Source organism: Oncorhynchus gorbuscha, unplaced genomic scaffold (genome assembly GCF_021184085.1).
Source record: "Oncorhynchus gorbuscha isolate QuinsamMale2020 ecotype Even-year unplaced genomic scaffold, OgorEven_v1.0 Un_scaffold_2248, whole genome shotgun sequence".
Lineage (NCBI taxonomy): Eukaryota > Metazoa > Chordata > Actinopteri > Salmoniformes > Salmonidae > Oncorhynchus > Oncorhynchus gorbuscha.
Window position 1 is genome coordinate 59,006 of NW_025746808.1, and position 18,529 is coordinate 77,534.

The window sequence follows — 18,529 nt, forward strand, 5'->3', positions numbered from 1 at the left end:
CATGACTAAAGAACACAAAACACATGACTAAAGAACACAAAACAAAGAACACTAAACACATGACTAAAGAACACATGAATAAAGAACACAAAACACATGACTAAAGAACACTAACACGAATAAAGAACACAAAACACATGACTAAAGAACACAAAACACATGACTAAAGAACACACATGAATAAAGAACACAAAACACATGACTAAAGAACACAAAACACATGACTAAACAAAACACATGAATAAAGAACACTAAACACATGACTAAAGAACACTAAACACATGAATAAAGAACATAAACACATGAATAAAGAACACAAAACACATGACTAAAGAACACTACGAATAAAGAACACTAAACACATGACTAAAGAACACAAAACACATGACTAAAGAACACTAAACACATGACTAAAGAACACAAAACACATGACTAAAGAACACTAAACACATGACTAAAGAACACTACATGAATAAAGAACACTAAACACATGACTAAAGAACACAAAACACATGACTACAGAACACATTTACATTTTACATTAAACATTAAACACATGACTAAAGAACACTAAACACATTGACTAAAGAACACTAAACACATGACTAAAGAACATCTAAACACATGACTAAAGAACACAAAACCTGATAAAGAACACTTAAACACATGGGACTAAAGAACACTTAAACACAGGTGGTATTGAACACTGTCACATGGCGACGTAAAGAACACTAAACACATGACTAAGCGAACACAAAACACATGACTAAAGAACACTAAACACAGTGGTAGGGAACACAAACACAGACTAAAGAACACAACCCATGGGTAAAGAACACTGAAAGCCTGGACTAAAGAACACTACGAATAAAGAACACAAAACACATGACTAAAGAACACAAAACACATGACTAAAGAACACTAAACACATGAAAGAACACTAAACACATGACTAAACAACACTAAACACATGACTAAAGAACACTAAACACATGACTAAACAACACTAAACACATGACTAAAGAACACAAAACACATGACTAAAGAACACATGACTAAAAACACATGACTAAAGAACACAAAACACATGACTAACATGACTAAAGAACACTAAACACATGACTAAAGAACACTAAACACATGACTAAAGAACACAAAACACATGACTAAAGAACACTAAACACATGACTAAAGAACACTAAACACATGACTAAAACAAAACACATGACTAAAGAACAAACACATGACTAAAGAACACAAAACACATGACTAAAGAACACAAAACACATGACTAAAGAACACTAAACACATGACTAAAGAACACTAAACACATGACTAAAGAACACAAAACACATGACTAAAGAACACAAAACACATGACTAAAGAACACAAAACACATGACTAAAGAACACTACGAATAAAGAACACTAAACACATGAATAAAGAACACAAAACACATGACTAAAGAACACAAAACACATGACTAAAGAACACTAAACACATGACTAAAGAACACTACGAATAAAGAACACAAAACACATGACTAAAGAACACTACGAATAAAGAACACAAAACACATGACTAAAGAACACTACGAATAAAGAACACAAAACACATGACTAAAGAACACTACGAATAAAGAACACAAAACACATGACTAAAGAACACTAAACACATGACTAAAGAACACTAAACACATGACTAAAGAACACAACGAATAAAGAACACAAAACACATGACTAAAGAACACAAAACACATGACTAAAGAACACAAAACACATGACTAAAGAACACTAAACACATGACTAAAGAACACTAAACACATGACTAAAGAACACTAAACACATGACTAAAGAACACAAAACACATGACTAAAGAACACTAAAGAACACAAAAGAGAACAAAACACATGACTAAAGAACACTAAACACATGACTAAAGAACACTAAACACATGACTAAACAACACTAAACACATGACTAAAGAACACTAAACACATGACTAAAGAACACTACGAATAAAGAACACAAAACACATGACTAAAGAACACAAAACACATGACTAAACAACACTAAACACATGACTAAAGAACACTACGAATAAAGAACACAAAACACATGACTAAAGAACACTACGAATAAAGAACACAAAACACATGACTAAAGAACACTAAAGAACAAAACATGACTAAAGAACACAAAACACATGACTAAAGAACACTACATGAATAAAGAACACAAAACACATGACTAAAGAACACAAAACACATGACTAAAGAACACTAAACACATGACTAAAGAAACTAAACACATGACTAAAGAACACTAAACACATGACTAAAGAACACTAAACACATGACTAAAGAACACTAAACACATGACTAAAGAACACTAAACACATGACTAAAGAACACAAAACACATGACTAAAGAACACAAAACACATGACTAAAGAACACTAAACACATGACTAAAGAACACTAAACACATGACTAAAGAACACTAAACACATGACTAAAGAACACAAAACACATGACTAAAGAAAAAAACACTAAACACATGACTAAAGAACACACTAAACACATGACTAAAGAACACTAAACACATGACTAAAGAACAAAAACACATGACTAAAGAACACTAAACACATGACTAAAGAGACACAAAACACATGACTAAAGAACACAAAACACATGACTAAAGAACACAAAACACATGACTAAAGAACACAAAACACATGACTAAAGAACACAAACACATGACTAAAGAACACAAACACATAAAGAATAAAGAACACAAAACATGACTAAAGAACACATGACTAAAGAACACTAAACACATGACTAAAGAACACTAAAGAACACATGACTAAAGAACACAAAACACATGACTAAAGAACACAAAACACATGACTAAAAAGAGACTAAAGAACACTAAAACATGACTAAAAACACATGACTAAAGAACACAAAACACATGACTAAAGAGAACACTAAACACATGACTAAAGAACACAAAACACATGAAATAAAGAACACTAAACACATGACTAAAGAACACAAAACACATGACTAAAGAACACAAAACACATGACTAAAGAACACAAAACACATGACTAAAGAACACAAAACACATGACTAAAGAACACAAAACACATGACTAAAGACGAATAAAGAACACTAAACACATGACTAAAGAACACTACATGAATAAAGAACACAAAACACATGACTAAAGAACACAAAACACATGACTACTAATAAAGAACACTAAACACACATAAAGACATGACTAAAGAACACAACACATGACTAAAGAACACTAAACACATGACTAAAGAACACTAAACACATGACTAAAGAACACAAAACACATGACTAAAGAGCACAAAACACATGACTAAAGAACAAACAACTAAAGAACATCTAAACACATGAGGGATTAAAGAACACAAAACACATGACTAAAGAGCACAAAACACATGACTAAAGAACACAAAACACATGACTAAAGAACCTCAAAGAACACAAAACACATGACTAAAGAACACTAAAAACACTACGAATAAAGAACACTAAACACATGACTAAAGAACACAAAACACATGACTAAAGAACACTAAACACATGACTAAAGAACACAAAACACATGACTAAAGAACACAAAACACATGACTAAACAACTAAACATGACAAAACACATGACTAAAGAACACTAAATACATGACTAAAAACACATGACTAAAGAGCACAAAACACATGACTAAAGAACACAAAACACATGAATAAAGAACACAAAACACATGACTAAAGAACACAAAACACATGACTAAAGAACACAAAACACATGACTAAAGAACACTAAACACATGACTAAAGAACACAAAACACATGACTAAAGAACACTACGAATAAAGAACACAACACATGACTAAAGAACACAAAACACATGACTAAAGAACACTAAACACATGACTAAAGAACACAAAACACATGACTAAAGAACACTAAACACATGACTAAAGAACACAAAACACATGACTAAAGAACACTAAACACATGACTAAAGAACACTAAACACATGACTAAAGAACACTAAACACATGACTAAAGAACACAAAACACATGACTAAAGAACACAAAACATTTGACATTTAAGAACATTTAAACATGACTAAAGAACTCTTAACACATGACTAAAGAACACTAAACACATGACTAAAGAACACCTTAAAGAACACATGACTAAAGAACACTTAACAATAAAGAACACTAAACACTGACTAAAGGGGGGTGGAATAAAGAACACAACACATGACTAAAGTAACCTAAAAACACATGACTAAATAAACACATGAACTAAAGAAACACAACACATGGGTAAAACACATGACTAAAGAACATGACTAAAGAACACTAAACACATGACTAAAGAACACTAAAACATGACTAAAGAACACTAAAACATGACTAAAGAACACTAAACACATGACTAAAGACATAAACACATGACTAAAGAACACTAAACACATGACTAAAGAACACTAAACATTAATAAAGAACACAACACATGACTAAAGAACACTACGAATAAAGAACACTAAAGAACTCAGTGGTAAAGAACACTAAACACATGACTAAAGAACCCTTGTTTGGGTAAAGGGCCTAAACACATGACTAAAGAACACTACGAATAAAGAACACAAAACACATGACTAAAGACACTACGAATAAAAAACACATGACTAAAGAACACTAAACACATGACTAAAGAACACTAAACACATGACTAAAGAACACTAAACACATGACTAAAGAACACTAAACACATGACTAAAGAACACATGACTAAAGAACACTAAACACATGACTAAAGAACACTAAACACTAAAACATGAAAGAACACTACGAATAAAGAACACTAAACACATGACTAAAGAACACTACTAATAAAGAACACAAAACACATGACTAAAGAACACAACTAAAGAACACTAAACACATGACTAAAGAACACTAAACACATGACTAAAGAACACTAAACACATGACTAAAGAACACTAAACACATGACTAAAGAACACTAAACACATGACTAAAGAACACACATGACTAAAGAACAAACACATGACTAAAGAACACTAAACACATGAATAAAGAACACAAAACACATGACTAAAGAACACTAAACACATGACTAAAGAACACTAAACACATGACTAAAGAACACTAAACACATGACTAAAGAACACTAAACACATGACTAAAGAACACTAAACACATGACTAAAGAACAAAACACATGACTAAAGAACACTAACACATGACTAAAGAACACTAAACACATGACTAAAGAACACTACGAATAAAGAACACAAAACACATGACTAAAGAACACTAAAGAAACTAAACACATGAATAAAGAACACTAAACACATGACTAAAGAACACTACGAATAAAGAACACTAAACACATGACTAAAGAACACTACGAATAAAGAAAAACACATGACTAAAGAACACTAAAACACATGACTAAAGAACACTAAACACATGACTAAGAACACTAAACACATGACTAAACAACACTAAACACATGACTAAACAACACTAAACACATGACTAAAGAACACTACGAATAAAGAACACAAAACACATGAATAAAGAACACAAAACACATGACTAAAGAACACAACATGACTAAAGAAACACGAATAAACACATGACTAAAGAACACTACATGAATAAAGAACACAAAACACATGACTAAAGAACACTACGAATAAAGAACACTAAACACATGACTAAAGAACACTACGAATAAAGAACACTAAACACATGACTAAAGAACACTAAACACATGACTAAAGAACACTAAACACGAATAAAGAACACAAAACACATGACTAAAGAACACTAAACACATGAATAAAGAACACTAAACACATGACTAAAGAACACTAAACACATGACTAAAGAACACAACACATGACTAAAGAACACTAAACACATGACTAAAGAACACTAAACACATGACTAAAGAACACTAAACACATGACTAAAGAACACTACGAACACAAAACACATGATAAAGAACACTAAACACATGACTAAAGAACATAAACACATGACTAAAGAACACAAAAGAACACTACGAATAAAGAACACAAAACACATGACTAAAGAACACTAAAGAACAAACACATGACTAAAGAACACTAAACACATGACTAAAGAACACTAAAGAAACTAAACACATGACTAAAGAACACTACGAATAAAGAACACAAAACACATGACTAAAGAACACTACACAAAACACATGACTAAAGAACACTAAACACATGACTAAAGAACACAACGAATAAAGAACACTAAACACATGACTAAAGAACACAAAACACATGACTAAAGAACACTAAACACATGACTAAAGAACACAACACATGACTAAAGAACACTAAACACATGACTAAAGAAACACAAAACACATGACTAAAGAACAAAACAACGAATAAAGAACACAAAACACATGACTAAAGAACACAAAACACATGACTAAAGAACACTAAACACATGACTAAAGAACACTAAACACATGACTAAAGAACACTAAACACATGACTAAAGAACACAAAACACATGACTAAAGAACACTACGAATAAAGAACACAAAACACATGACTAAAGAACACTACGAATAAAGAACACAAAACACATGACTAAAGAACACTACGAATAAAGAACACAAAACACATGACTAAAGAACACTAAACACATGACTAAAGAACACTAAACACATGACTAAAGAACACAAACACATGACTAAAGAACACTAAACACATGACTAAAGAACACTAAACAATGACTAAAGAACATGACTAAAGAACACTAAACACATGACTAAAGAACACTAAACACATGACTAAAGAACACTAAACACATGACTAAAGAACACTAATCACATGACTAAAGAACACTAAACACATGACTAAAGAACACAAAGAACACTAAACACATGACTAAAAGAACACTAAACACATGACTAAAGAACACTAAACACATGACTAAAGAACACTAAACACATGACTAAAGAACACAAAACACATGACTAAAGAACACAAAACACATGACTAAAGAACACAAAACACATGACTAAAGAACACTAAACACATGATAAAGAACACTAAACACATGACTAAAGAACACTAATCACATGACTAAAGAACACTAAACACATGACTAAAGAACACTAAACACATGACTAAAGAACACTAAACACATGACTAAAGAACACACAACACATTAAAGAACACAAAACACATGACTAAAGAACACTACATGAATAAAGAACACAACACACATGACTAAACAACACAAAACACATGATTAAAGAACACTAAACATGACTAAAGAACACTAAACATGACTAAAGAACACTAAACACATGACTAAAGAACACTAAACACATGACTAAAGAACACTAAACACATGACTAAAGAACACAAAACACATTAAAGAACACAAAACACATGACTAAAGAACACAAAACACATGACTAAAGAACACTAAACATGACTAAAGAACACAAAACACATGACTAAAGAACACTACGAATAAAGAACACAAAACACATGACTAAAGAACACTACGAATAAAGAACACTAAACACATGACTAAAGAACACTAAAAACATGACTAAAGAACACAACACACATGACTAAACAACACAAAACACATGACTAAAGAACACTAAAATAAAGAACACTAAACACATGACTAAAGAACACAAACACATGACTAAAGAACACTAAACACATGACTAAAGAACACTAAACACATGACTAAAGAACACTACGAATAAAGAACACAAAACATGACTAAAGAACACTACGAATAAAGAACACAAAACATTTAGGTCAGTTAGGATCACCACTTTATTTTAAGATTGTGAAATGTCAGAATAATAGTAGAGTGATTTATTTCAGCTTTTATTTCTTTCATCACAATCCCAGAGGGTCAGAAGTTTACATGCTACAAAATATAAATTGAGTGTATTGCCTTTAAATTGTTTAACTTGGGTCAAATGTTTCGGGTAGCCTTCCACAAGCTTCTCACAATAAGTTGGGTGCATCTTGGCCCATTCCTCCTGACAGAGCTGGTATAATTGAGTGAGGTTTGTAGGCCTCCTTGCTCACACACACTTGTTCAGTTCTGCCCACAAATTTTCTATAGGATTGAGGTCAGGGCTTTGTGATGACCACTCCAATACCTTGACCTTGTCCTTAAGCCATTTTGCCACAACTTTGGAAGTATGCTTGGGGACATTGTCCATTTGGAAGACCCATTTGCGACCAAGCTTTAACTTCCTGACTGATGTCTTGAGATGTTGCTTCAATATATCCACATAATTTTCTTTCCTCATGATGCCATCTATTTTGTGAAGTGCACCAGGCCCTCCTGCAGCAAAGCACCCCACAACATCAAATCAAATCAAATCAAATTTATTTATATAGCCCTTCGTACATCAGCTGATATCTCAAAGTGCTGTACAGAAACCCAGCCTAAAACCCCAAACAGCAAACAATGCAGGTGCACCAAAAGCATCGGTAACAGATGCTGTTCCTTCCTGAGGTGTTCACGGCTGGGATGGTGTTTATACTTGCATAATATTGTTTGTACAATGAACATGGTACCTTCAGGCATTTGGAAATTGCTCCAAACATGAACCAGATGGTCATTATGCAAACAGTTCTGATTTTTTTGTTTCCCATGATGACAAAGAGGCACATTTATCCTTGAAAAATTCACGGGTACATCTTTGTTTTACTGTGGATATAGAAACTTTTGTACCTGTTTCCTCCAGCATCTTCACAAGGTCCTTTGTTGTTGTTTTGGGATTGATTTGCACTTTTCACACCAAAGTACGTTCATCTCTAGGAGACAGAACGAGTCTCCTTCCTGAGCGGTGTGATGCTCAACATTCAGCATGCCTGTGAATGGGAGTCAAGATGGGCAACAGCCTTTGAATCCCTGTCAAGGAACGCTCCCTTTCAACACCTTGTAGAGTCAACATGGGGCCAGCATCCCTGTGGAACGCTTTCAACACCTTGTAGAGTCAACATGGGCCAGCATGCCTGTGGAACGCTTTCAACACCTTGTAGAGTCAACATGGACCAGCATGCCTGTGGAACGCTTTCAACACCTTGTAGAGTCAACATGGACCAGCATGCCTGTGGAACGCTTTCAACACCTTGTAGAGTCAACATGGGCCAGCATGCCTGTGGAACGCTTTCAACACCTTGTAGAGTCAACATGGGCCAGCATGCCTGTGGAACGCTTTCAACACCTTGTAGAGTCAACATGGGCCAGCATCCCTGTGGAACGCTTTCAACACCTTGTAGAGTCAAGATGGGCCAGCATCCCTGTGGAACACTTTCAACACCTTGTAGAGTCAACATGGGCCAGCATGCCTGTGGAACGCTTTCAACACCTTGTAGAGTCAACATGGGCCAGCATGCCTGTGGAACGCTTTCAACACCTTGTAGCGTCAACATGGGCCAGCATGCCTGTGGAACGCTTTCAACACCTTGTAGAGTCAACATGGGCCAGCATGCCTGTGGAACGCTTTCAACACCTTGTAGAGTCAACATGGGCCAGCATCTCTGTGGAACGCTTTCAACACCTTGTAGAGTCCATGCCTGACGAATTGAGCCTGTTCTGAGGGCAAAAGGGGGTGCAACTCATTATTGTGCAGGTGTTCTTAATGTTTTGTACACTCACTGTATGTCCATTTGTTTTTGACAAAATTGCTCAAGTTCAGTAAATTTAGTCGGGAACCATTAGTAATGAACAGTTAATCGTCATACCTTGTCTCTGATTTTCAAGCAAATTTAAGTCAGGACTGAGACTAGACCACTCAGGAAAACCTTTTGGAAAGCGACTCTGGTGTGTCTTTGGCATAAACATTTGTAATTGTCCCGCTGAAAAAAATTAACTATCCCAGGATTAGGTTTGAAGAAGACTGAGGATGGTTTTCCCTAACTTTTACCTGGGCTTTGCTCCTTTTCATATTTATTTTAATCCTGACAAACTCCCCAGTCCCTGCCGATGACAAGCATACCAATAACATGATGCTGCCACCAGAATACAAAAAAATACTGAGGGTTTCACTCACTGTGTTGTGTTGGGTTTTCCAAAACCTTTAGTATTTAATTCTTTGCCATGTTGTCTTCCAGTATTACTTAATGGCCTTTTTGCAAAGGGATGATTTGGAGATTATATTTTTAAATAGGCTTTCTTTTCACTTTGTCCTACATGCTAGTAATGTGGAGTGAATCTAATGTTGTTGATCCCTTTGTGTTTTTTGAGTATTGTGGTGGCAGCATCATGTTATGGGTATGGCTGTCACACCCCTGATTTCTACATGTGTTTTAGGTTATTGTCCTGCTGAAAGGTCCATTCGTCTACAGTGTCTGGTGGACTGAACCAGGTTTTCCTAGAGGATTTTGCCTGTGCTTAGCTCTATTCTGTATTCTGCATCGCAGTCCTAGAGGAGTCACTCCAGACCCGAGTTCAATCCCGGGCTGTGTCGCAGCCGACTGCAACTGGGAGACCCATGAGGCGGCGCACAATTGGCCCAGCGTCGTCCGAGTTAGGGGAGGGCTTGGCCCGGGTGGGCTGTTCTTGTCCCATCTAGTGACTCCTTGTGGCGGGCCGGACGCATAAACGCAGACTTCAGTCGCCAGCTGTACGGTGTTTCCTCTGACACATTGTTGCGGCTGGCTTCCGGGTTAAGCGAGCAGTGTCGCTTGGTGGGGTCGTGTTTCGGGAAGATGCATGGCTCGACCTTCACTCTCCCGAGTCAGTACGGGAGTTGCAGTGATGGGACAACACTGTAACTACCAATTGGATATCACAAAATATACAGTACCAGTCTGGACACACCTACTCATTCAAGGGACTTTATTTGTACTATTGTCTACATTGTCGAACAATAGTGAAGACATCAACACTATGAAATAACACATTATGGAATCATGTAGTAACCAAAAAGTGTTAAACAAATCAAAATATATTTTATATTTGAGATTCTTCAAAGTAGCCACCCTTTGCCTTGACGACAGCTTTGCATACTCTTGGCATTCTCTCAACCAGCTTCATGAGGTAGTCACCCGGAATACATTTCAATTAATAGGTGGGCCTTTTTAAATGTGATTTTATGGAATTTCTTTCCTTTTTAATGTGTTTGAGCCAATCAGTTGTGTTGTGACTAGGTAGGGGGGGTATACAGAAGATAGCCCTATTTGGTAAAAGAACAAGTCCATATTATGGCAAGAACAGCTCAAATAAACAAAGAGAAACGACAGTCCATTATTACTTTAAGACATGAAGGTCAGTCAATCCGAAAAATGTCAAAAACTTTGAAAGTTTAAAGTGCAGTCGCAAAAACCATCAAGCGCTAGGATGAAACTGGAAAGGAAGCCCCAGAGTTACCTCTGCTGCAGAGGATAATTTCATTAGAGTTTACCAGCCTCAGAAATTGCAGCCCAGACACATCTCAACATCAACTGTTCAGAGGAGAGTGTGTGAATCAGGCCTTCATGGTCAAATTACTGCAAAGAAACCACTTCTAAAGGACACCAGTAATAAGAAGAGACTTGCCTGGACCAAGAAACACAAGCATTGGACATTAGACCGATGGAAATCTGTCCTTTTGGTCTGATGAGTCCAAATTTGAGATTTTTGGTTCCAACCTCCAATTTTCCGAAGAGCTTTTTTGTGACACCTGACCACCTGACCACACAACTGAACAGTAGTCCAGGTGCGACAAAACTAGAGCCTGTAGGACCTACCTTGTTGATAATGTTGTTAAGAAGGAAGAAACTAGGGCCTGTAGGACCTGCCTTGTTGATAGTGTTGTTAAGAAGGTAGAAACTAGGGCCTGTAGGACCTGCCTTGTTGATAGTGTTGTTAAGAAGGTAGAAACTAGGGCCTGTAGGACCTGCCTTGTTGATAGTGTTGATAGTGTTGTTAAGAAGGTAGAAACTAGGGCCTGTAGGACCTACCTTGTTGATAGTGTTGTTAAGAAGGTAGAAACTAGGGCCTGTAGGACCTGCCTTGTTGATAGTGTTGTTAAGAAGCTAGAAACTAGGGCCTGTAGGACCTGCCTTGTTGATAGTGTTGTTAAGAAGGTAGAAACTAGGGCCTGTAGGACCTGCCTTGTTGATAGTGTTGTTAAGAAGGTAGAAACTAGGACCTGTAGGACCTGCCTTGTTGATAGTGTTGTTAAGGTAGAAACTAGGGCCTGTAGGACCTGCCTTGTTGATAGTGTTGTTAAGAAGGTAGAAACTAGGGCCTGTAGGACCTGCCTTGTTGATAGTGTTGTTAAGAAGGTAGAAACTAGGGCTGTAGGACCTGCCTTGTTGATAGTGTTGTTAAGGTAGAAACTAGGGCCTGTAGGACCTGCCTTGTTGATAGTGTTGTTAAGAAGGTAGAAACTAGGACCTGTAGGACCTGCCTTGTTGATAGTGTTGTTAAGGTAGAAACTAGGGCCTGTAGGACCTGCCTTGTTAATAGTGCTGTTAAGAAGGCAGAACAGCGCTTTATTATGGACAGACCTCTCCCCAGCTTAGCTTCAGTTGTATCAATATGTTTTGACCATGACAGTTTCCAATCCAGGGTTACCCAAGAGTTTTAGTCACCTCAACTTTCTCAATTTCCACATTATTTATTACAAGATTTAGTTGAAGTTTAGGTTTTAGTGAATGATTTGTCCCAAATACAATGTGTTTAGTTTTAGAAATATTTAGGATGAACTTATTCTATGCCACCCACTCTGAAACGAACTGCAGCACTTTGCAACACTTAACAGTCATTTCAGTTACTGTTGTAGCTGACATGTATAGTGTTGAGTCATCTGCATACATAGACACACTGGCTTTACTCAACCAGTGGCATGTCATTTGTAAAGATTTAAAAAAGTTAGGGGCCTAGACAGCTGCCCTGGGGAATTCCTGATTCTACCTGGATTATGTTGGAGAGGCTTCCATTAAAGAACACCCTTTGTGTTCTGTTAGACAGGTAACTATTTATCCATAGTATATCAGGGGGTGTAAAGCCATAACACCCTCTGTGTTCTGTTAGACAGGTAACTCTTTATCCACATTATAGCAGGGGGTGTAAAGCCATAACACCCTCTGTGTTCTGTTAGACAGGTAACTCTTTATCCACATTATATCAGGGGGTGTAAAGCCATAACACCCTCTGTGTTCTGTTAGACAGGTAACTCTTTGTCCACATTATAGCAGGGGGTATAAAGCCATAACACATACGTTTTGCCAGCAGCAGACTATGATCGATAATGTCAAAAGCTGCACTGAAGTCTAACAAGACAACCCCCACAATATTTTATTCATCAATTTCTCTTAGCCAATCATCAGTCATTTGTGTAAGTGCTGTGCTTGTTGAGTGTCCTTCTCTATAAGCATGCTGAAAGTCTGTTGTCAACTTGTTTCCTATAAAATAGCATTGTATCTGTAAATAGCATTGTATCTGGTTAAACACAATTATTTTCCAAAACTTTACTAAGCGTTGGTGACAGGCTGATTGGTCGGCTATTTGAGCCAGTAAATGGGGCTTTACTATTCTTGGGAAGCGGAATGACTTTATCTCCCCTCCAGGCCTGAGGCTTAAACTACTGTAGTAGGCTTAAACTACTGTAGTAGGCTTAAACTACTGTAGTTTAACATGTAAGATATGGCAAATGGGAGTGGTAATATCGTCCGCTATCATCCTCAGTAATGTTCCATCCAAGTTGTGAGACTCCGGTGGCTCATCATTGTTGATAAACTACTATAATTTTTTTCACCTCTTCCACACTAACTTTACAGAATTTAAAATTACAGTGCGTGTCTTTCATAATTTGGTCAGATATACTTGGGTGTGTAGTGTAAGAATTTGTTGCTGGCATGTCATGCCTAAGTTTGTTAATCTTGCCAATGACAAAATCATTAAAGTAGCAATATCAGTTGGTTTTGTGATGAAGGAGCCATTTGTTTCAATGAATGATGGAGTTGACTGTCTTTTTTCCCAGGATTTCATTTCTGGGGCGGCAAGGTAGCCTAGTGGTTAGAGCGTTGGACTATTAACCGAAAGTTCATATCCCCGAGCTGACAAGGTACAAATCTGTCGTTCTGCCCCTGGACAGGCAGTTTAACCCACTGTTCCTAGGCCGTCATTGAAAATACGAATTAGTTCTTAACTGACTTGCTTAGTTAAATAAAGATAAAAAGCTCCAAAGTGTTTTACTATCATTCCTTAATTCATGTATCTTGGTTTCATAGTGTAGTTTCTTCTTCTTTTTATTCAGTTTAGTCACATGATTTCTCAGCCAATCGGTTGTGATTTCTCAGCCAATCGGTTGTGATTTCTCAGCCAATCGGTTGTGATTTCTCAGCCAATCGGTTGTGATTTCTCAGCCAATCGGTTGTGATTTCTCAGCCAATCGGTTGTGATTTCTCAGCCAATCGGTTGTGCATGCTTATTTCCTTTTTGCTCCTCATTACACACCACAGACCAGCAGCGTCTGGTTGCTCCTCATTACACACCACAACCATTTTTCAGTTCCTCATCAATTCCAGTTTTTACAGTCATTTTCTTAATGGGCGGAGCTTATTAGCAACTGGAATAAGCGGATTCATAAATGTGTCAAGTGTAGACCAGCAGCGTTCTGGTTGCTCCTCATTACACACCACAGACCAGCAGCTCCTCATTGGCAGACCAACAGCGTCTGGTTGCTCCTCATTACACACCACAGACCAGCAGCGTCTGGTTGCTCCTCATTACACACCACAGACCAGCAGCGTCTGGTTGCTCCTCATTACACCACAGACCAGCAGCGTCTGGTTGCTCCTCATTACACACCACAGACCAGCAGTACACCACAGACCAGCAGCATCTGGTTGCTCCTCATTACACACCACAGACCAGCAGCAGACCAGCAGTGTCTGGTTGCTCCTCATTACACACCACAGACCAGCAGCGTCTGGTTGCTCCTCATTACACACCACAGACCAGCAGTATCTGGTTGCTCCTCATTACACACCACAGACCAGCAGCGTCTGGTTGCTCCTCATTACACACCACAGACCAGCAGTGTCTGGTTGCTCCTCATTACACACCACAGACCAGCAGCATTACACACCACAGACCAGCAGCATCTGTTGCTCCTCATTACACACCACAGACCAGCAGCGTCTGGTTGCTCCTCATTACACACCACAGACCAGCAGCGTCTGGTTGCTCCTCATTACACACCACAGACCAGCAGCGTCTGGTTGCTCCTCATTACACACCACAGACCAGCAGCAGCATCTGGTTGCTCCTCATTACACACCACAGTTATCTGGTTGCTCCTCATTACACACCACAGACCAGCAGCGTCTGGTTGCTCCTCATTACACACCACAGACCAGCAGCGTCTGGTTGCTCCTCATTACACACCACAGACCAGCAGCGTCTAGGTGCTCCTCATTACACACCACAGACCAGCAGCGTCTGGTTGCTCCTCATTACACACCACAGTCCAGCAGCATCTGGTTGCTCCTCATTACACGCCACAGACCAACTGATATGATTTACATTAACAACATAGGAATCACTACAAAACGTATTGTATGACCTCTTATACACTGTATTAGGCCCAGCCTTTTGAACGTTGGTTTTCCTAGATGTGGCTGTTATATTGTGATCACTACATCCTATGCATCTGGATACTGCTTCCAAGCTCATTTCTGCAGTGTTAGTATAGATGTGATCAATACATGTTGATTTCATTCCTGTGCTGTTTGTAACTACCCTGATAGGTTGACTGACAACCTGAACCAGGTTGAAGGCACTGGTTACAGTGTGAAGCTTTTTCTTGAGTGGGCAGCTTGATTGAAAGCCAGCCAATAGTTAAATCACCCAGAAAATATACCTTTCTGTTGATATCACATACAATATCAAGCATTTCACACATGTTATCCAGATACTGACTGTTAGCACTTGGTGGTCTATAGCAGCTTCCCACCAGAATGGGCTTTAGGTGAGGCAGATGAACCTGTAGCCATATTACTTCAACAGTATTTAACATGAGATCCTCTCTAATCTTTACAGGAATGTGGGTCTGAATATAAACGGCAACACCTCCACGTCCCCCATTGGCATTTCTATATGTTCTGTAGATGTTATAACCTTGTATTGCTACCACTGTATCAAAAGTTTTATCTAAGTGAGTTTCAGAAATAGTCAGAATATGAATGTCATCTGTTACTAGAAATGTATTGATTTCATGAACCTTGTTTCTTAAGCTACATATATTAACGTGGGCTATTTTAAGCACTTTCTTCTGGGACGCTTACTTGTTTTCAGTGCTTTAATGGGAAGCTTAGCAGAAGTAGACATGCTCGTGTTATTTATGTTAGTGCAGGGTGAGCTGCTCACAGTGGACGTCCTCCTAGGGCACACCGCCTCAGTGCTAACAGTATTTATTTGGTTCAGAGGCACATGATTACTGTATACAATAGCTGTAGAATCAGCAGAGGCATTCAGGGATTTATTTGGAATTCAAGGCACACTTAATCACCATGGCTACCACAGCATTCTGCAGCGATACACCATCCCATCTAGAGGTTGCCTGTTAGCTAGAGGTTGCCTGTTAGCTAGAGGTTGCCTGTTAGCTAGAGGTTGCCTGTTAGCTAGAGGTTGCCTGTTAGCTAGAGGTTGCCTGTTAGCTAGAGGTTGCCTGTTAGCTAGAGGTTGCCTGTTAGCTAGAGGTTGCCTGTTAGCTAGAGGTTGCCTGTTAGCTAGAGGTTGCCTGTTAGCTAGAGGTTGCCTGTTGCCTGTTAGCTAGTTAGCCAGAGGTTGCCTGTTAGCTAGAGGTTGCTGGTGACACTCTGGGATTTATTTAGAATTCAAGGCACACTTAACCAGCCTGCCTACCACAGCATTCTGCAGCGATACACCATCCCATCTGCTTTGCGCTTAGTGGGACTATCATTTGTTTTTCAACAGAACAATGACCCAACAGACCTCCAGGCTGTGTAAGGGCTATTTGACCAAGAAGGAGAGTAATGGAGTGCTGCAGTAGATGACCCGACCTCAACCCAAGTGAGATGGTTTGGGATGAGTTGGAGAGCAGAGTGAAGGAAAAGCAGCCAACAATTGCTCAGCATAATTGGGAACTCCTTCAAGACTGTTGGAAAAGCATTCCAGGTGAATCTGGTTGAGAGAATGCCAAGGGTGTGCAAGTTGTGATCCAGGCAAAGGGTTGCTAGTTTGAAGAATATAAAATATATTTTGATTTGTTTAACACTTTTTTTGGGTTACTACATGATTCTATATGTGTATTTCATAGTTTTGATGTCTTCACTATTATTCTACTAGAAAATAAAGAAAAACCCTGTAATGAGTAGTTGTGTCCAAACTTTTGACTGGTACTGTGTATAATTTAACAGACACTCTTATCTGCAGCGACTTACATTAAGTAGTGAGTGCTTACATTTTCCTACTTTTCCCTTGTGAGAATTGAACGCACAACCCCAGCGTTGCCAATGCCATGCCCTTACCAACTGAGTCACACGGAACTTCCCATTTTCACACTCACACTGAGTATACACATCACCTAGACTTTCCATGACATCGACTGACCAGGTGAATCCATTGATGTCACTTGTTAAATCCACTTCAATCAGTGTAGGGCCTGGGCAACTCCAGTCCTCGGAGGCCTGATTGGTGTCACAGTTCCCCCCAGCCCCAGCTAACACACCTGACTCCAATAATCAACTAATCATGATCTTCAGTTTAGAATGCAATTAGTTTAAATCAGGTGTGTTTGCTAGGGATGGGGGTAAAAGTGTGACTCCAATCAGGCCCTAGGGATGTGGGTAAAAGTGTGACTCCAATCAGGCCCTAGGGATGGGGGTAAAAGTGTGACTCCAATCAGGCCCTAGGGATGGGGGTAAAAGTGTGACTCCAATCAGGCCCTAGGGATGTGGAGACAAGTGTGACTCCAATCGGGCCCTAATTATGGGGGTAAAAGTGTGACTCCAATCAGGCCCGAGGGATGCAGGGACAAGTGTGACTCCAATCAGGCCCTAGGTATGGGGGTAAAAGTGTGACTCCAATCAGGCCCTAGGGATGGGGGTAAAAGTGTGACTCCAATCAGGCCCTAGGGATGTGGAGACAAGTGTGACTCCAATCAGGCCCTAGGGATGTGGAGACAAGTGTGACTCCAATCAGGCCCGAATTATGGGGGAAAGTGTGACTCCAATCAGGCCCTAGGGATGGGGGACAAGTGTGACTCCAATCAGGCCCTAGGTATGGGGGTAAAAGTGTGACTCCAATCAGGCCCTAGGGATGGGGGTAAAAGTGTGACTCCAATCAGGCCCTAGGGATGGGGGTAAAAGTGTGACTCCAATCAGGCCCTAGGTATGGGGGTAAAAGTGTGACTCCAATCAGGCCCTAGGTATGGGGGTAAAAGTGTGACTCCAA